This window comes from Chiroxiphia lanceolata, chromosome 5, assembly GCF_009829145.1.
Source record: "Chiroxiphia lanceolata isolate bChiLan1 chromosome 5, bChiLan1.pri, whole genome shotgun sequence".
NCBI lineage: Eukaryota > Metazoa > Chordata > Aves > Passeriformes > Pipridae > Chiroxiphia > Chiroxiphia lanceolata.
This window is the reverse complement of record NC_045641.1, coordinates 57,620,194-57,641,632: the sequence shown is the minus strand read 5'-3', so window position 1 is coordinate 57,641,632 and position 21,439 is coordinate 57,620,194. Positions and strand designations below refer to the sequence as shown.

The 21,439-nt window shown below is 41.3% G+C and overlaps 2 long non-coding RNA genes across 6 annotated transcripts in view; one reads left to right on the top strand and one right to left on the bottom strand.

Annotated features, from left to right (window-relative positions):
• The window catches only part of LOC116787456, a 108,250-nt gene that overhangs the window by 48,856 nt on the left and 37,955 nt on the right, over positions 1–21,439 (top strand). The gene's annotated exons all lie outside the window — the stretch shown is intronic.
• LOC116787457 lies at positions 12,428–15,268 on the bottom strand. The gene is made up of 3 exons (XR_004357298.1): positions 15,077–15,268; positions 14,533–14,584; positions 12,428–12,580 (listed from the first exon to the last, which is right to left on the bottom strand). It is a non-coding gene; the product is annotated as an uncharacterized LOC116787457 (long non-coding RNA).

Below are 21,439 nucleotides of genomic sequence, written 5' to 3'. Positions count from 1 at the left end.
ACAACTGGAGCCACCTGGCAAGACCGTGAGATGCAAAGGGAGAGTGTGGTAATGACTGAGTTTCCTGGGTTTCATGTTTGAACAGGAAGAAGGCTGGAGAGAGAGGAGCTAGGGAGAAACCACAAGTTTCATTTTTCTCAGGAAGTTCCATGATTAAAAAAAAAAAAAAATCCATTTTGGAGTAGAAGGTCAGATGTAGACTCTTTGTTTGTTTGCTTTAGAGAAGGTATGTTGTCCTGGCTGATTGCAAAAATATACTTGGATGCCTTGTTTGGTATTTCTGAAAGTAGGACTGCTGTAAATATATATTTGTTCAGTCTAGTTTGTGCCTCAAATGTTGCTCAGAGAAGAGAAGAAATACTGGGTTGGCTTTTCAGAGGAGCTAGGCAAATCCAGGTGTCTCTGAATTTAGCTGAAATTGTGGGTATTGAACACTTGAAAAATCAGGGCTGTGATAGTCATACATTGTGTGTGCATGAACTGGAACGTCAAAACAATCTTTAGCTTGAAGTGATGCATCGGTCAGGCTATGGAGAAAGAAAAGGGCTCTCTTTCCTCAGATGTCTTCAAGCTTTGTCTGTAAAGGTCTTCTCTATTACTTTGGAATTCAAAATCTCAGGTTTGATTAGCAATTTTCTCTATTGTATCTCAGCTGTTGATTTTTTTACCGTAAAACTCCTCTTTCTGTTTTCATGAAGTGCTGAGAACATCATTTAATTAGCAGAACAGGGATTGCTCTTGAAGCACTAGTACCCAAGACTTGACTGTGACCACCTGCAGTCAGCTTTGTGAGAGAGACTGTGCTTTATTCCATTAACAGTTATTATGAAAGCTGGGAAGAAAGGGAATGGGAATGACATGATGGTTGACGTCTTTGGAGAGAGCATTGATGGGGATGAGTGTTTTCCTTAAATTTAGGAAGGAAGGAGGGCCACTGACACAAACTCACTCTAAGACTGTAGGATGCTGGCAGTCCTTACCAAGGAAAGCCTCTCCTAGTCCAGGCTGGGGGAGGACATTACAGTGCAAACACTGTGAGTGCCTACCATTGACCCTGACCCCTCTGGCTTCCAGAAGAGCACAGCTTTTTCCTTCTGTAAGCCCTGGGAATGGCATCACAGCAGCCAGCACAGAGTTTTACGGCTTCATACACCCAAGTTGCTTTCTAACTGTTCTGAAATCACACTTAGCAGTAAAGATGAAAGCAAATGTAAATGAGAATTTGTTTACATAGCACAAATGTCGGCAACGGTAATTACAATGAATTTAGAGACAGAACTAAGAAGAAAAATGTTCTTTTATCCACCCATACTTTAATGAACTCAAAGAGGTCTTTCTCTATGCAGTGAAAAGCGTTTAACCAAATTTGTTGCCTGGGATCTTTTCTGGATATAATGTTTACACCTAATTTATTCTCTGTGGTTCCATTTAGATGTAGTTTAATCAAAATGTTGATTTCAATCTTTTCCCAAGGGCTTGCCTCCCATCTGCCACCCCACTTTCAGAAATACTTAGTTTCACAAAGCCATGCCCGAAAAACATATCTACTGCTTAGATGATAAACACTCTCTGCTAGCAGACCTTCTTCACTGTAAAGAAACCCCAGATTTACTCTAAGCAAAATACTCTTGTTGGTTTGGTACAGTCGCATTCATGGCTCAAGGCTAAAAGCTTTTCTCACATGCTGAAACTTACATTTGCATACATGTTAAAGTTTTCCTCTAACTCTGCAACCCTATTTCAAATAAGCTGATACACAAAGTTATATGTGCATGCAACACATTTAGTGCTTGCTTTTGACTGGCATAGCTGCCAGTAGGAAACATGTTGGCGTGATAACATGTTAGTGCCCAGCCCTTGGGATAGCTGTTGTGATTTAATAAATATTCCAGTTTAAGTAAAATATTATAGCAAGCATGGTGTCTCCCAGTAGCTGTCAGAAAGTGTTGGATACAGAGAGATTTAGTGAGTTTGGTTTGGGGGGTTTTTGGTGTGTTTTGGATTTTTGTTTTTGTTTTTTTCTGATTACACAACTTTTATTGAAATGAAGTCATTGCTAGTTTAGGGTTAATCTGTTCCTGATACTGTTTATTTGCTTTGGAAGTTCAGTCATAACATTTTATTTGCAGACTTATCTCCATAGCAACTAATTGTGATTTATTAATAATAATACTAGTAATTGAAACAGAGGTAGGGAAACTATACTATGAACCAGCTATGTTGATAAAATTGTTTCCAAATAAAATGTCTTTCAAATCTTTTTGAAGAAGCAATGGGTGATCTTAAGGCAATGATTCCATATGGGGATGGGAGGTTTTCTAGACTGTTCCTGTACAACAGAACGTGTTTAGATATTAGTACAAAATTTAAGTTACACAGTGACTGATCCAAAACTCATTGAAAACATTGATTTTGGTAGTCTTGGGATCAAGACCTTGTTCAAGAAATTTCTGAACCCACTGTCAAGCAATCATTCAGATTTTACATCTTTCATAAGAGAACAATTCAATTGAAAAGAAACTAATTAGATTTAAATCTGCTGTTGTGATGAGGAACAGGAAATTAAAGATTAAGGATTGTGTTTGACTGCGGAATTTATTCAGTAGTCCTATAAACTCACTGAGGAACAGATTTCTTTTACACACTGAATAATCAGGCTTTAATAATTTAAAGAATTTATTCCTAGAGCCTACAAATCCAAAGTCTTATATATTTTCTTTAGAGATGAGGAGGGTAGAGCTAACCAGGATTAGATTTTTACATGTAAATCCCAGGGATTACAAGAGCCCTTCCTGACTCTGTGCCATGACTCTTCCAAGTAAAGCCTAAAAAAGTGGGACAGGAGACCTAGAAAACATTTCAACACTCACTTGAATTTTTTTTCCTACTTGTGACTTGGTTGTGGGTTAGAGGTGGGGAATGAAAGTCTTCTGGGGCCCAAGGAGAGGAAAACATGAAATTCTTGAGAACACAGACGTGCCAGAGAGGTTATGTTAAATCTGCCCCTGAGCTTGCAGGTCTTGTCTGCTCAAGAAGGCTGCTGCTCTTGTGGAGCCCCCTCTCCCTTGAGGTCCTCAGCAGTTTTTCTTAGCAGCAATAGGGCAAAGCATATGAGACTGCTGGTAATACACCAGCATGTGCTCGCAATGTGAAAGACTTGCTCTGCTTCCCATTGTGGAGTCACAACTGGCAGGGCTGTGCTAGTACTGAGATCCCTAAAATTCTATGGTGAGAGAGATTAAAACAAACAAACAAAAAAATCCCCCAAACCAAACAACCCCCCCCCCCAACAACAACTAAAACCCCAGGTGAATTTGTGATATTTGTTGCAATTGTTGTAGCAATAAATAAGTGACTCTGGACAATAAGATCCTACAATAAACATTTACTCCGTATAGAAAACCCTCTTCCCATAGCTCACCCCAAAAAGTCCTATGGACCTGTTATGGTAAGGTCAAAGACTTGACTGAGGGACAGCACATGATTTCTTTTCCAGGCTGCTGCTTTAACATACAGGAGAGGGAACCTGTCCAGAGATTAGGTTGCCAACTTTGAACTTGGAAAATTGGATTCAGTTTTCTCTTCTGCAGCTTGTAAGACCTCAGGGAAATAATTTTATGTCAGATTCTTCAAGTTATAACACCTATTTTTCTTCCATGGAAATTGGTTAAGGTTAGATGCTAACTATCTTGACATTCTCTGAGGTGTATTTGAATTTGTACCCGAAATATGGAGATGGGATGATTCATATACTTGATAAATGTACTAAAAATTGTGAAGCTGTTATACCTAATAGGTTTGGAAGTCATACTCTTACTGCAGATAGAACCATATACATCCACCTTTCCATCTTGTTTGAAAGGATATCTTTTGCTGTAAAGATGAGCTTCTTGAAATATTGAGATCAATGGTAAATTTTATCATTGTCTTCCATGGATCCACTGACTCTTAAAGGGATTTTATTCTTATTTATATTTTTTTTCCCATAATAATTGAAATAATACCTACATCACTAGGCCTGTAAATTAGCCATACAAAAGAAACATTTGGCATCAGTCAAGGCAATGATAAGTTTGTCTAGATGGAAAAATACCTTGCAGATGGTGCACAAGAACCCGAAGGCTACATTTTTCTCTAGAGCTTGAGAGATTTATATTCAATCATCCTCTCAGGACTAGGCACAGACTAGCCAGGATAAAGTGATGTTCTTAATGCACTTCTCAGAAGAGCTTTAGTTGCTTTAGCTCTTTGAGCAAGTTCATTCAGGGTCCCTGTGTAGCCTGATATTGTGCCATGAAGATGTACCCTGAGACACTGGACAGAGTTCAGAGGTGTAAATAAAGGTTGCACATGGTCACAAGCTAATCACTTTCCACTTAGAGTTTTACTGGTTTCTGCCCTGAAACACCTCAGAAGTTGTTGGCTGTTTTAGTCCTTTCATTTGACCTCTGCTGTTTGCTGCCTTCTCGTTCTGTGGTTGTCCTCTTCTACCTGTCAGATGTTAATTTTCTGTCACGAACGTGCATTGTTTCCTTTCATTTCACAGTGCACAAGTAGTACAGAAAAGTTCATTAGTAGGAGAATCTACCACCCTGTGCAAAATACTTCTTATTCTTTACTTGCTGCTGGAGAATCAGTAAAGGAAAATTGGTATAGGATTTTTTCCCCTGCTCTTTTTTTTTACCTTTTTCTACTGAATTTATTTATAAAAAAATAAATAAATACATTGGTTGATTCATACTTCTTCCACCCAAGATGCATTGACTTACATTAATGCACTTGTCAGAATAGAATTAAATGCCTTGGTCATGATGAACCAAGAGAATTCTCAACCTCGCCTTCCGTGAATTTTAAGAAAGGAATATTTATTTTTCTTGCGTACCTTCAGTCTAGGAAAGAACTGAAATTGTTCCTCTGCATTGTGCTGAATCAATCACAGGAAATAAATAGTGGTGTCAAACTGCCTCTTAAAGGACCATTGGTACTTTATCTCACCTTACAGACATGAGCAGTTTTTGAGCAAGTGACAGACTGCTATGGACTGGTCAGGACAGGATCCAGGCAACCAAGTGTAATCCACTGGTAGCAAATAAAAGAAGTCAACTCTGTGTTCATTTTCCGTAAGCATTTTCAGTATCAAGAAAGTAGGATCTGGTAATAACAGGCTGTTGTTGTAATGAAGGAATACTGAAAGCCATTTTGCTCATATTTACCTTAATGCTCTTAGTGTTCAGAGTTGGCCAGACTCTGACTTACAAGGGCTGCTGTGGGATGCTGACACTTAGTTACACCTTTGTCTAAAAGACTGTGAGGAGAGAGGGCATTGAGCAGACCAACAGGACAAGTGGTAAAAATCTATACAAAAAAGAAAAACTCCTGTGTGCAGACTTTCCCAGACTGCCTTAACATTCTACATATTTAATATTCAGAATTATTCAGTGAATAATTTATGCAAACATATTCCAGTGGTACAACTGTTTCGCTGGGTATTTGCTATTTTGGGTCTTGTGGTTGGTCAGCTATTTCCATGTGTCAGTCACCAGTTTCTGCATGTGTGATTCTTACATGTGGCTCTTTTGGGTGAATATATTTAACTATTTGCTGAGCTTTCCTTATGTGTAAACACACTTTACTTTCACCAGTATGCACACAAAAAACCAAATACAGATAAGGGTCGCAAATATTGTCAGGAGGAATGTCAGTACCAATGAAATGCATTGCTACAGCAATTTCTGGTATTATGATGTTCCAGTTGTAAAAAGTGCATTTCCAAGAGGATAGGAAGCTACCCCTGAAAGCTACTCCCCGAGTCAATTTGAGGGGTGCCTGGAACCCTCCTGGCAGCTCTGACTCATAAACTCATAGAATAGTTGGGGTGGAAGGGACCTTTAAAGGTCATTTAGTCCAAACCCCTGTATTAGTCTTCAACTAGATCAGGTTGCTCAGAGTACTCTCCAATCCAATCTTGAGTGTTTCCCAGGAGCAGCCCAGCAGCACTGGGCTAGTGCTCTAGCCCTCATCAGCCCAGGGAAAAGAAAGCCACGCTGTGAAGCCTGAACTCTGGTTCTCTGCACTGCAGCACAGAGCCTGCCTGGCTGCAGGAATGAAAATAGTCAGGGATGGTGGTTTATCATGGCTTATGAAAACGTGAAAAAGGCACTGATTTTTTTTTTTTTCCCCCTGCTTTCTTCCTCTCCATTATTCTATCCTTGGTCCTGGTTAGAAGTATCCTTTTTGGGGGGTAGAGGGGGACAGAATAAAAAACCAAGACACCAACACATCATATGGGCATGGCTTCTTATTTCTGTGCTCTGCCATGCTCAGTTGCCACCCCCAGAGCTTGGAGAATTCTCTGGTGCAATACTTTGCCGTTCAGGACCGGACAATAAAGCTCCATGTCATGGTCGTGTGGTGCTGCCCAGCGCTCAGGAAGCAGCATACAGGGCTGCAGATGGAAGGGACATTAATAAACCCGGTGAATTTTCAGTTTTCTCTGGGTGTGGGTTCAGCTGTGTTCTCTCCTGCTGTGCGAAATTATAATGAGGCAATCGATCGTAAACAGGTGCAGGCGAGGAGCCGCTCAGTGCACAGCAAACCTTCGCACTCCATTGCCGCGCTCGGCGTCTGAATCTTAATATCATTCCAGAAGGAGTGACAGAATAATAATTCTCCTCTCATGTTAAGGTAGAAACTTGTTAAATGCAGAACCTTCTAGAATTAATGCCATCCTTTTCATAGGTTCTTTGCATTTGCCAAGCTTCATTTCAGGAATTCCTCGAGCAAGGAAAGGCACCCTTAGGAAGTATTTGTGTAATGAATTATTTATTCATTATCTGAAGTTGCACAACATTTTATAAACCTTCAAGTACTTAGAGGTTTTATTAATTGTTTTTTTACTATTCCATGTTTTTAATTAATTTTAAAAACCCAACTGGGTTGTGTTCACCTTTAGTCTGACTTGATGCTGTGGTCTTAACCACCTTGCGTTGGAAAGCTAGAGCAGAAAACACACACATGCATGTGTACACGCCTCTCTAATTCTAGTGTATTTAACCCATGGACAAAAAGACAAGACTTGAAGGATAGTTGCTGAGTGTCAGTAGGACAGCATTCTTTGTCCACAGAGGGGGAATGAGGATCAGCTTTGGATAAGTGTTGACTGGGCACAATGCTGTTACTGTTGGAGAGAGGGGATAGGAGAGTGCAGGGGCACCTCCTCCTACCCTGCTCTTCCTGTGATCCCAATCTTGCACAGGGTTTTTTGTTTTAATTCCTTCCCTTTCCTCCTTTGTGTTTTCACTGTATAGGAGATTTTTTTTATACCTATTTAATATCAGTTCCTTGTTCCCTTTTATGTACCTTCGTTATGCCCCAAAGCAAGCCCTGCCCAGCTCTCAGGGTTGCAATCCTTTACTGACCATCCTTGACCATTCATATTTGTGCTTTTACCTCTGGAGTCATCCTGTGCCTGTGCTTTCAAGGGCTCTGCTGTAACTCTGTGAGTGTATTCTTGGAGACCCCTGTGACAACTTGCCTAAAAACTCCTAAAAAGAAAAAGAGGTGCAAAACCTCACATATTCGTTTGTATCTCAATCCAGGAAAACTTCTACTCAGCTTTAAACATATGCTGAAGCAACTTTTCCAGTATTTGATTAATTTATTTTTAGTTGTCACTGGAATGACATCTTTTCCTCTTGCTCTTTGAAAGAATTTTATCTGATCTTCTCTGTGGTTTTGTGCCTAGAAACTTCCATAGGAACCTCTTCTGCTGAGAAACATATGTACACATGGCTCAAAAACCATCTGCTTCTTTGTCACCTGAAAGACTTTGCACAGAAAGCTAATGCATAATTTATCATAGACAGTTTTTGTCACATTTCGAAGTTGTAGCTTTTTTACCTCAGCTCTACAGAGGGGAAAGATGCTTTTCCTGGACCAAATAGCTTAGGATCCAGTGTTAGCACTGTAGATAGAGATTTGCATGCTTGGCTTAGCCAACATCTGTTCTGTACCTGACATGCTGGCCATGCAGTGCTTTTGAAGGCCAAGTCACTCTGTAGCTCCAGCTATGCATGCTTGACTTCTTGACTACCTAAAGAAGTTCAAGCCTGCGGGTTTAATCTGCCTTTACTGGATGCAACGGACAAAGGCAATTGTCTTCTTCTCTCGGTACCATATTAAGGATGTTACCCGTGACTCCTCAGTTTCAAAAGAGAAAAGTTCAGTAGATATAAAAATAGTTTTATATACCTTATTTAGGATTTGTTGAAAAACAGCTGCCCAGGGTACTGGACCCGCAGTGGGTGAATCTGAGATACAGCTTGGCTATAGAGTTTTGACTTGTGCTTTCATTATAAACCTGAAATACATGAAGTGAAACTCTCACCTGTTGTTTGTGCCATCTACTGAATAGTAACTTGATATACATCATGTTTCTAAATCTGAACTTGTTCTTTTGGGAACTGTATACAGCAGTGTGGGAATGGGGGTGAGGATGCCAATATGAGCACATTACCCATGTAATGTGCTTCATGTAATGCTTCATGCGAAGTCTTCTTTCTAGGAACTTGTTTTAGCCAATGGCTGTGGTGCCTTTGCCTTTTGACATTCATATTTCTACTTTAATACTGCCCTACTACATACCATATGGAATATTTTTATGAAATATAACTAGACTACCAATATGTACCATTACAAATTTGGAAGTTATTCTGTCACCATCCTAAATATGAAAAAGCAGATGTTTCCCTCTTAGGTTCTCTTTCTCTCTCCATCATCATCATCTCTCTCCATCATCATCATCTCTCTCCATCATCATCATCTCTCTCCATCATCATCATCTCTCTCCATCATCATCATCTCTCTCCATCATCATCATCTCTCTCCATCATCATCATCTCTCTCCATCATCATCATCTCTCTCCATCTCTCATCTTTGGACCTTTCTAGTAAACTATAGAACACTAATTTGAGCTTCATTAGACTATTAAATGTTGTTCTAAATCACTTTATCCCCTCCCAGGTGGTCTTAAGCAAGTCTTCATAACACTGTCAAAGTGCTTGGGTGTCATACGTGCTGTTGAATGTGACAAAAACCACTGAAAATATTGCACCTTATTATATTATTCTATTTGGAGTTTTCATGACAGTACAAAAATAATGGTTTTAAGCTCTTGCATGAGTATCAAAATGCTATGCTTCCTGTCTTAAATTTGTCATTTCTGTTATTCCTCCATTACTTCTTTTGCTTACTGTTCTGTCAGAAAGACTATTTCTGATTTGGCAGTAATACACACTGTATCTTACCTGTGTTTTCATGAAACACTTAACCAGAGGGTTTGAGGGGGTACTTTCCAAACAGATTTCTTTTATTGATGTTTATATTAGTTATTAATTTATTTCTACATAAGATAGAGACATTCTCTGATGGTGCCATAGCAGAAATTGTAAAAGGGGTATGAAGCAACTCTTTACCTGGCAGCAAATGCCGCTCTCAGTCCCCAAGGCCCAGACAGGGATCATCATCAAGATCAGGGCAGATCACTGCTGCTGGAAGCAGAGTGCTGTGAGTACTCCTGCATTAACTCCTTTCTTGGCTCCCATTCATTATTCTTTATCTGTGCTCTGTATACATGCATTTTCTGGTGAAGACAATATGGGTTTTCTTTAACTCTGAGAAATGAGCTCTAAAAACTTAGTTTTTTCCAAACACACATGAAAGGGACTGAAACATGCTGCTTTTCCTGATGCTGGCAGAAGTTCAGCGATCCCAGCGGTGACCTCAAGGGTGGCAGGAATGGTCACAGGAGCTGCAGAAATGGGAGCACAGAGAGCAGCAGGAGGCCGTGACTGTCTCATGAACAATCACATCTTGCCTACCAGAGAACATTCACCATCACAAGTGAGGGCACGCAAAAATGTAAAGAACTTTACAGCTAAATTGACTTATGTCTTTGAAATGAAGTATGTTGCAGCACAGCACCAATAAATAACCTGTGAAGACCAAGGCAATACTTGTGCTGGCAAAAGGCAGCCACTGTTGGTCAGTGAAGTCCATTTTTAAAAAAGTTTTGGAAGCAGCTGTCCGCCTCACTAGCAGTATATCATTGGTATGTGTGGCCAGAAGCCCAGTGAGAAGATGCAAAGGACAGAGGGAAAGAAAGCTTCCACCAGCTTTGGGTTCTAAAAACATAGCTGATATTCCACAAGTCATTACATGTAAGCAATTGCATCATTATTTCTGTATTTCCTTCAGCAGTCAGCAAGCATAAAACAGCTGCTTTGGATTAATCTGATACTTTAGCATCTTCATTTTGCTATGTTAAAGTCATGTTACCTTGGCATAATTTCATTCAGTGACTATAATACATCCAGGCAAATACTGATTAGGGGTTTTTTTGTACAGAAGCCAAACCAAAAAAGCAGGAAAAATGTCTTGTGTCAGAATTTTTTGAAGTTTTCTTTGGCAAAATGAAACCAAAAAGCTTATCATGCCAAAACCTTGAATGAACCAAAGTGTTTCATTCCACCAAAACTGGATTGTTTGTGTTTTGATTAGTCTTGTGTTTTTTGAATTGAATGGTGTTTTGAACAAATGAGTTACAAAATTTTTACTTGCAAAAGGTTGGAGTGGAAATATTTGCCATCTTCAGAAATCTATAACTTTACTCTTCTTTCAGTCAAGAATTTAACTGAATTCAATCTGAATTTGCTCATTGTTTCAAGTTTTTCTTCAAATGCCTGTGGAAAAATACCCCCTGGAACTTTTCTTCTTACTATTGAACTGATTCTTAAATTTTCTTCCTGCCTTGTCAGTGAGATATTCTACTTTTACAGGTTTTCTTTTGACTTCACTTTTTTCTGATGAAGAACATTTTAGTTTCGGATCTAAAAGTTCCTGTCATTTGCTGGGGAGTAAGGTAAATTCTGTCCCTGCCTTTTTTAGAGCAGATGTTGCTGTCAATACACTTTCCTCCTATGTTTGCTCTGATTTTTCTTTTTACTTTTTTTTTCCTCAAAACCTTTCCCTTTTCTCTAAGGAACGTTCAGTTAAAGCACAAGTGCAAAACTGTGCAATGAGAGATGAATCAAAGATTCATATTTAGATTGGCACGTTGCATATTCTCGAAACACCTCGTGCCTCAAGGATGCTCGGCTCTGCCAGGGAAGCCCACAGTCCTTCAGGCAAGAGTCCATCTCTGCCCAGAAACGTTTCTGTTGCTGTTTGTTTGTTCCTTGGCCCGGAAGCCTGGTAATGTACTTTTCCCAAAGTACATATACTAGTGGGCGTGGGCCACCATAGTGCATCCAGTGCATTTGGAAGATGTCTGTTTTTTGGTTTTATTATGGAAATAAGAATTCTCAACGAGAATTTCCAATGAACTTCTCTACAAAACTGGAATCTGGGTTTCTTCCCCAAGCTCTGCACAAAATATATCCTTCCATCCATTCCCCTTTAATCTTCTGCATGTGCATTATAAATATCCAGTAAACAGTGTGATTAAAATGAAATTATTTTTGGAGGATGAATGTTGTTTCAAAGGCTCATAATTAGCCCCTTCGAACCCTGAAAAAATCACACTTTTGAAAGAGGTTTTCTAAGTCTGCTTTGTCTGCAAAAGTGAGTTTAAATATTCCCATAAAAACTCTTCATTTCCTGTGCCATGTGCATGAAAACACACTGTTTAGTTTGTTGGGGCAAGGAAATTTGAGATTTGAAAATAATGTTGCATTTATATAGAGTTAAATAGGCTTGAAAATAATCCTTGTAAGAATTTAATTTACATGACCAAAAATAATCAAGATCTGATTGTTTGAAAACTACAGTATGGAATGTCAGTAATACTTTAACAAGCAAACTAATCAACTGTTCCTCCTACTGCCTAGAACTGAAGAAATAAAGAGATTCTTATTAATTCTGCACTTAAATGCTTGGGAGCCATGCAAATTCTCACTGGTGAGAGCCAGATGGGTCCCTTGATAGTGAGATTCTTTTATAGGCTCATTCCTTGTTTCTGTGGCTAATGGTTTTCTCCTAAGGAGGAGATTGTCCCCACTGATCCTATTTCTGGTAACACTGTTGTTCTCAGAGGCAACAGGAATAAAAAACATGGCTGGCATGTCATTTTGGTGGCTGCACTGGGCACTTAGATGACACTGAGACTTGAGCCCATCTCCAAACCCGTGTTGCTGCTGGGAATGAAACCTCACGCTGGACTGAGGATCTTCACTTGTGCCTGGCGTCTGGCCCCCTTCCTGGCAGCTCAGCTCTCAGAAGAGAAAGGGGGTTGGGATGGGTTGTCCCAGGTGGCTGGTCTGGGGGAGCCTGCTGGACCACTCTGAACTTGGTTACTGGGCTTTTTGGTTGGATGAAATCTTCCTTTGTAGCTTAACAAACCTAAAAGTCTCTAACACATTTTAGGTGCAGTTACATCCTTTATGACTTTTCATGTTTTGGGTTTTTTTATGGCAATTTCCTTCCATCTGTGTTTATGTCCAGGACAAACTTGTCAACATGCCTCCTGCAGAGCTCAGGATGGGTTGACAGATTCACTTCTTGCAGATCTTCTTACAGAACAACCTATTGTAAGTTTCTCAGACATCTTTAAAACCCGAATTCCAAAAGAATTGTTGAACTTTTGATTCAAAGTGGTTGTGATAACGTTGCAAGGGGACAAGAAAGAGTGAACCAGACAACAAGTTGTCTCTTGGGACCTTAGGTCATCGAAACTCTTATTTTCTTGTTTTCTTTAAAAAAATTATCTGCACTTGGCTACCTCTGATTTGACAGATGGGGGTTCCCACAGCCAGGGTGAGCTCAGCACTGGAGATTGTAACAGTCTTGGCTGGGTCCTGGGAAAATGCCTAGAGAAAGCCAGTGTCTCTGGGAATCTGCTTCCTCAGTTGCCTTTCAGCAGCACCGAATATATCCTGGGCTGAGCATGGGCCTGTGTCTGTGTGCCAACCTTCTACAAGGCTCAAGGATAGGGAAGCTGCAGACCCCTCTGCTTGCTTTTACAGCTGAAATGTTTTTAGTGCCCCATTATTAAGCTGCAAGGGGAAACCTTGTTGGAAGGGCAGAAGGTAGGTTTTTGGCTATTGCCATCCCTTCCAAGGGTGGGATTTCTAGCCTGTGTGTGCCTGTGCATTAGAGTGTCCCAAAAGATGCACGGGAGTTGCAGTGTGAGCTCTCCCAGCCTTGGCAATTGGCCTTAAGCAGAAACCCCACGGGAAAAGCATAGATTATGGGAATCAGGTCAACCTGATTAGCAGCAAAAGCCTGTCCAGGGATATAAACAGCCATATGGGACAGGCTGGCTGAACCCCCTGGCTATAGAGACCTGATTGCATATCAGCAGTGGAGAGCCTTGTGCTGGACTTCAACAAGAACTGGATGTCTGTCAACCAGAACAAATCCGTAGCTGGAAAGTGTCAGATCCTGAGCCTGGCACTCAGGAGTGGCAATGCAAAGAGGGAAGGATGAATGCAATTAAAAGGCTGCAGGAGGCAGAGAAAGTGCCAGCTGGGTGCTGGTGGGCTTTCATGGGAACAACAGTGGATCCTCATTTCTGCAACCAGGGATGCTGAGACGAATTGTGTATTTTTTTTTTGGTCAGAAGGACCAGAGCAGTGCCCTGACCAAGGTTTGACATGAATTACTGAGGATTCCACAAAATTTGAAAATGCTTTGGGCAGTGGGAAATTTTGGAAGCTGACATTCTGACAAGAACTGCATGCAGATTAGAGCTGAAATCAGACAGAGCCATGTCACGGGCTTTTGCTGGTCGGTAAATTCTGGCCTCTGAGGTGCCAGAGGCCCACTGCAGGGTAATGGGTCCCAGCTGAGTCTATGGCAGAGGTTTTGTCCCTGGAGTATGTGGAGATAGCCCTCCTCCAACACATTTCAGAAACCTCTTCCTTTGAGGATTGCAAGACTGCCAGAAATGCATGCTGGATGTAGCAGACAGTTGTTAGACAAATTGCTTTGGGATTTCATAGTGATGTGAGACTTTTCTCAAAGAACATAAATTAGGACTAATTTTCTGTAGTGAGGAATGGAGTAGGTCTCAACAGATGCACAAGGCCTGACATCTATTTGGGAACTGCATCCTTTGATTTTTGGTTGCTAGGGGTATGTAAGGTACCTATAGTGGAATATATAATAATAAATGCTGCAGCAGGGGAAAGAATATTACAGCCCAAGCAAAAACACAGTAGCTGCAGACAGCCAGAGATGCCTAGTGAGTGACTTTTTTTACTGAGAAGGCAACACTGGCTGTTGACTTGCTGTTTTGGAAATACAAAAACAGCTGTACCTTCCCAGTCAGGACATTTAGCAGCAGAACCTCTATGAAAATGCTGCTAAATTAGGAGAGATCTTATGTAGTATTTCCTGCTCTGTAGAATAATATAAGAAGACAAGTGTTGGCCAGCCTCTCCCATGGTGGTGCTGGGAAACCTGTAGGTCCCATCTCTCTGTACTGCTCTGGGCAAGTGACATGGCACATTGTATCTAACCAGCAGTACTCATACTTGGTCAGCAGGCTTGTTTGGGTTGTCCCTTCTACTTGTTTTAAACAGAAGTCTGCACAACAAAAAAGGTGCTTTTAGAGATGGAGCAACTGAAGAGCGTGGGCATAGTAATATTCATGTGTGTGCATGAATTTGCACAATTTGCTTCTTGTCCATCCAGGGAAAAGACCATTAACAGCTATATACAGGGAGCTGATTCTGTGTGGTGTGTCTGTCTGTTCATGTCTCCCTTACCCTGCCAGAGACTTTTTGCTTCTTTTGCCCTCAAGAAGGAGACCTGGGATGAGGTTATAAAACCAGATGTTTATCATTGCAAGTCGTGTGACAAACCACCTGTTTAGCTTTCTCTTGCCACATCTCCTCAGCTCCGTTTATGTGCAAACAGGCAGTGTGTCTGCAAACAGTGCGGGTGCCATCCCCCGTACTTTCTGTGTAGGTGGCTGTCTTTGTGCCACAGCTCCGTTCCTTGGCTAGGGAAGAGGGGCTGTCCCCTGTGCCATACAGCACTACATTAGCTACCACTTCCTTGGCTGTCTTCACAGACCTGACAACTCTTCTACTGCCCCAAGGCAGACCAGGTGCACAGCAGACCACCAATGTTCCAGCCACAGACCCATGGCTGTGGCTATTGACACTGGTGTGCCTGGTCAGGGCTTCCTTCTGACTGCATTGCCTTGGGATACAGGAAGCTTTGAGGACCGGGATCTATTTCTTCTCTGACAACACAGCACCTACTGTCTTGGTCCACTGCTGAGAACTGTCACAAGACATGTCATAAACAACCAGGTATATTGATGCAGCATTACAAAGAACAGCATCCTAACCTGGCATCTGGATGCTCTCTGGTAGGTCTCAGAGGCCACTTGGTGTAAAACTAGTCTACTCCATGACAGGAGTACCAGTGGGGCAGATCCCAGTTCTGTTTCCTACCTTTTCTTTACTGTGTCAGTAAAAATTCACTGTCTCAAACTCAGGGTTTTTTTCTTAAGCATTTTGCAGGGAATTAGTAATACTAACAGGCTATATGCCTAAATAAAGACCATACAATTATCTACAAATTCTTGGCCTGAGACCATGCTTGTAAATAAATCACAGATGAGGAACTGAATCTGCTTTTAAAAAGCACTCCCAGGGTCTTGCAATGATAATTATTGTGATCAAAAGGGAAGCTGTTACAGACTAATGAAGCACTCTATAAAGGCTGGGAAAGAGGTTAATTGAGATGGTTCACCCTAGTCTGACTGTAAAGCATGAAGTGGTATAATTAAATTCGGAGTCTCTACAAGCAGCAGTCCTGTGTTGTATGAAGTTTTGACAGCTCTAGAAATACGCAATAGAGAAGTTTACTAATGTCCTGTAGGAAACCCTACAGTGAAACTTAGACCAGAAATCATTGGATTACAAACCTCAAAGGTAGATGTATAGTAGACTGGGAGAAAACAAAATATCTAGTCCAATCTGGTTTTAAATAAGTTTATTTGGGGTCTGTAATTCCTTGGCTTGAAGGGTATCTTATGTAATCAAAATAATTAATATGTGCATCTCTGTGGCTCCATGGGCATCTTAGGTGATCAAAATAGTGGATATTTTGATTTCCTAGGTTCACCTAACTCTGGGCAAACTTTCACATGGATCAGGTTCAGCTGTTGAGGTTTCTGCAATTATTTACTTTTTCACAATAAGTTGAAGTTAGTTAATTCAACTTTTTATTCACTCTTCTGTGATGAAACAGATCAAGTCACGTTGAAATGAACAACTTTTGAGGACTGCTGTTATGGTCTGTCTGAATCTTCCAGATTTACAGGACAACAGACTCTGTATACTAAAGTATTTTATGAGCTCATTGAAAAACAAAGGAACACAACAAATAAGGGCTCAGTCCCCTTTGCACAGATTAATCTACCATGTGAATTCACTAATTCATCACATAAGTCATGAGGTTTCTTTCTAATTTACAACTAGAAACGGACAACTTGTAACTCAACTGAGGTGCTGATGAGCAAAATAGTTACCTAACTTGTGGTGAGATGCTCATCCTTCCTTTTCTCTCATGGTGCCAGTATTCCTGCTACCACACTGATAGGCACGACAGCCCCAGCAGTGCAACTGCTGTTGGATCAGATTTCAAGGCTTTTTGCTTTAACTGGTGTTTTTATACCTTCCAGCCTGAAGTTTAGTCTGTGCCATTTCCATGAGTCAGTGGATTCTGACAAAACTGCCAGACAATCACCATACAAAGACAGTGGCTGCAGGAGACAGCAATCTGCATGTGGTAATGGTTCTTTATCCCTTCCTGTCCCGACTATTTGATAGTATTTTAATGATAGAGCTCCCAATATTACATCAGACATGAGCCGTGTTAGCCAAAAAATCTGACCTTATCACTCTCTCCAAATATCTGAAAGGCAGTTGTACTGATTTGGAGGTCAGCCTTTTCTCCCAGGTAGTAAATGAAAAGAAGAAAAGGGCTTAAGTTGCACCAGGATATTAGGAAAAAATTCTTCACCAAGATGGTTGTCAAGTACTGGAACAGGTTGCCCAGGGAAGCGGTGAGTCACCACCCCTGGAGGTATTTAAAAGATGTGTAGACGTGGCACTTAGGGACATGGTTTAGTGGTGAACTTGGCATTGTTAGGTTAAGGTTGGACTTGGCGATCTTAGAGGTCTTTTCAACCTAAATGATTCTAAGAGTCTATAAAGCTTTCCCAGGAATTGTCAGGTTAGTGAGTTCCAAACTCTGAGAAAACCATCAACTACGTTTCATATGAAGACAGTAATTTGCTCTCTTGCAGCCAGACCCCAATTCTGTTCAACATAGCCGCCATTTTGCAATATCTGGTCAGACAAAAGTCCATTTTAAAGTCATTGCTACTATAGCCACATCCAGGATTGGAAAAAACACCTTTATTTTTTCCCCTGAATATCAGGAGCAGTGTTGAGGATTGGTATGCATTTATTATACATCTGCAGAAGGCAGTTCATGGCTGTGGCTATATACTGCTCTAGAGCTGTTCCTGTATTATTTTATCACATCGCGGACAAATTGCTGCTGGATTTGTGTAGACTCATTATTTAACCAGCTGTCTTCTAGTGTTTACACTTTGTTACCATTTCATAAGACTGGACTTTCTCCTGTACATACTGCCACAGACCTCTCACTTCTTAGTTCTAAAATATTGCATCCCAGTGACCTTGATGAAGGACACGCAAACTGCTATGGAAAGATCACAGTCAGAGAATCATTTATGTTGGAAAAGACATTTAAGATTATCAAGCACAACCATAAACATGACACTACCAAATCCACCATTAAACCATGCTCTTAAAGGACATGGTGACAAACTCCATGGGAGTGTTTGCATCATATAGCTCTGAGCATCTTCATCTGCCAGTGGTGAGGGCTTAAGAAGCATTTTGGCACACAATTTCCTGCTGCTTTTTTCTGCCCTCTGTGCCTGCATACTTATTTGTGCAATGAACCAGATCAGGGAGTTGATTTAAGGAGTACTGACCCTAATGGGTAACTGTTGCCTCAGATGTTAGACTATCTTTACAGCTGTACTGTGTAACATCTTTGGCCATGATTACCTTTCTCACAGGCTTCCCCTTGCACTGCCGAAGTGAAACAGATGAAACAAAGCAGTCCTTTTTTTGTTTACAGTTATTTTCTGTTTGCTTATGATGGCATGGACCTGTTTTACTATAAAGGATTAGCCTTTAGATATAGGAAGTAACCTAAATCTATGTGAATGTTGGTGATGACCAAGTATGATATTTGTAGATAGCCACAGACTGAAGCAGTTTATTTTTCCTGGCAATAATCAGGCTGCTGTGTCTGAATGCAGCCTGTTCCACAGTAATTTAATGGAACCCAAACTGAAAGTTCACCTGTAAGGAGGGCAGAGTACAGTACATGGCAACGCAACTACAGTAGGTACTACTTATTCACAGGTAAGCAAAGCTTTCAGCACTGATGGCATAAGGCTGTAACCCAACCTTATATTCCCAGTCCAGCATGGAAATTAAATAGTTTGAATTTTTTTTCTGCACCTACCTCTGTCTGGTCCTATGTGGATTTATTCTTGCTGAAAGTGCTTCGAAAAATTAAAGTGCTAATTATACTGATGTCATAACTTTCTTATTTAAGAAATTCTCGCTATGGAAATGATATTTATTACACTTTTGAGCGTTACAGTTGCCTGCAAGATATTTTAGTACTCGACCATAAATGATGAATGGGGGACTATCACAAGCTCATAAAACATTTAAAGGTGTGTACTATAGTTACATGCTACAGGAGTTTGCAAAGCCATTAATAGGCAAGGGAGGAGTGATTTGTTTGTAAAGACTGGCTTGGTATTTAAGATCCACTCCCCAGCCTGTGAAGTTTATCGGGTGTCTTAGTGGACTGACAGCCTAAAACTTTGAAGAGGTGGACATCTGGTAGTGGAGACGGATATCATTTTTCTGCAGGCAGTAGAGGCAACTGACACAGCTTGTCAGTGTTACAGAGGACGTAATGAAGGACTAGGGAGTGATGGTGAATCGGTGAGATCCTCTTTTGTAACCTATGTAACATTCCCTGTGCAACATTCAGATGCTGCCTTGCAGGAAGCCGAGTAAGCTGTGTCCCTGCATGAGAGCCAGAGGCATATGGCAATGGCCACGGACACTCAAAGCCCTTCACCATGTGCTGGTTATTCTTCATTTGACCTGGGACTCAAATCAAATTTGATTTCTGCCAGGAAATCACACCTGTGAGCATGTGCTGCTGTTAATCAGCACAGCCCATTTGCACATTGAGGCTGAGTCCTGGCAGGAGCATCTTCACTTGCCTGGTGGGGGGTGAACCATGGAGGGGCATCCAGAACTGTTCTGCAAAGCTAACTAATGGAGCAACCCTCAACAAGAGACAACATAAGAAGGAAAAGTTATGTTGCTTTGTACAAACCAGGTATCACTTGTGCACAGTCAGTCTTCTCATAGTTTTACCTACTCATTCTTTCTACTAGGAAGCTTGAAGGTGTGTCTGCACACAGTGTGTCCAAGAATATTTGTGGTGACAAAGGGTTAGGGAAGCTAGCTATTTAGAGCTATTTAGTTCTCATAGTGTCTTCTTGTCTTCCGGGTTGTTATTAAAGGCAGCCATGTGGTTGGTTTATGAATGTGTCTTTACACCTTTCAAAAGATGCCAATGACTGAATCGTTTGTCTCTCCCTCTGTCCCACCTCTGTGAGTCATTAGGCAAAATTGCTAATTAACTCATTGGTCTTTTGTCTCTCGTTCTGGGTGTAGGTTGCTGCATTTAAGCTACCAATTGTTTTTTTCAATTTTGGTATTTATAAACACTGCAGATAATTGTTCTGGAGACTTTATGACCTACAAATTTAGGTGCCATTAACACATGCTTTTCTATCATCCCTTTTTCTTTCACTTCTTCCTGTTCTCCCCCATTGACACATTTTCTACTTGTGCTCTATCTATACTGAGGCTGATATTTCTACTACTGCTCTTCACAGAAATAAGTGCAGGGCTTCTGCTGGACTTGGGATCTAATGGGTCTGCAAAGGCAGAGGACTGAGGATGCCATTTTCTACTGAAAAGATTTCCAGCTCATAACAGCAGCAACTCAGGCTTGTTTCTGCTTCACAGGGAGCAATGCAAATATGAACTTCTAAAATTAAAGATAACTCATGTGAATGTGCAGGATCACTATAAAAGAAGCTCAGTACATTTGTGTCCTTCAGGATAATCTCCTTGGGGTTTGTAACGGAGAGTTCTCCAGAGCAGCTTTAGAGGTGTACGCTGCTGTAAGATCCAGAGCATCTTTATAACTTCTGTGAGCTAGTGTCTCCAGGCACTGGGGTGATCATGGGTGACAAGGAGAGAATCATGGATGAAGTCGAACCTTGCCTGCTGTACAGTGCCAATCTTTCTAGAAGTGTGGGAGAATCAGCTGAACCCCCTGTATCTCCCCAGGCCAGCAGCAATGTCCCAGTAAGTGCATCGGTGTGGGAACTCACTTTGTCAGGAAATCAGTGATGGGCTATGAGCCCAGGAAAGCTACAAGTAAACAGGCTCTACTGTTCAAGGGACACATTTTGGCTGGCACAGAGGAGAGGCTCTCTTCCAGGCAACAAGGGGGAAGGGCCCAAAGTGATGCCATAGCTGTGGCTATGGGAGGAGCAGGAATACCAGGTTGGCTGAATGGGATGGCCATAGGCTCCATGCCGACAAGACCACAGCAAGGCAGGCTGGATGTAATGGCTGTAACTGCTGTCATTTCACGGTACAAGGTAGGAAGTCAGGAATCTTCTGGTGGCAGCTGCGAGCTGTGGCCAATGGCATTGCTCCCCTGTTGTGTGCTGCAGCCAAGTGGAGCAGCCACTCAAACCCTCGCTGAACACCTCTAGCACTAACATGTGAGGAGCTGTGGGAGCAGCATCTCCTGCAGGACTGCCTGGTTCATTTGAAGGAACACTTCCCTGATTCTGGTTACACAGTGGTCCTTTCTCTTTCAAGCAGTAGGTTTGGACAGCTGGTTGTTTGCTTTTTCAGGGAAATGCCTGGTCAGACTTAAGGCTGCAGATGGCCCGGTGGGATAGACTTGCCCCAAAATAATCAAGGGCAGGGATTCACTGGCTTGCCAGATGGCTGCCATGGTATTCCTGCAGGAGAAGGGGTTCCAGCTTCACACTAGGATGGAAAAAGGAAATGGTGATAGGTAATTTCTTCAAGAGGAGACACAAATAGGAATCCAGCACACAGGAATGTGGGCTTTCCTGAAAAAAACAGATCAGTCCTTTGTCATCTCACACTATTCCAAACCATAAAATAAGAAAAATGACATGTCCTTTCAAGGAAGTTGGAGATATTAATTAATGTTTGTGAAGTACTAAGAAGTACA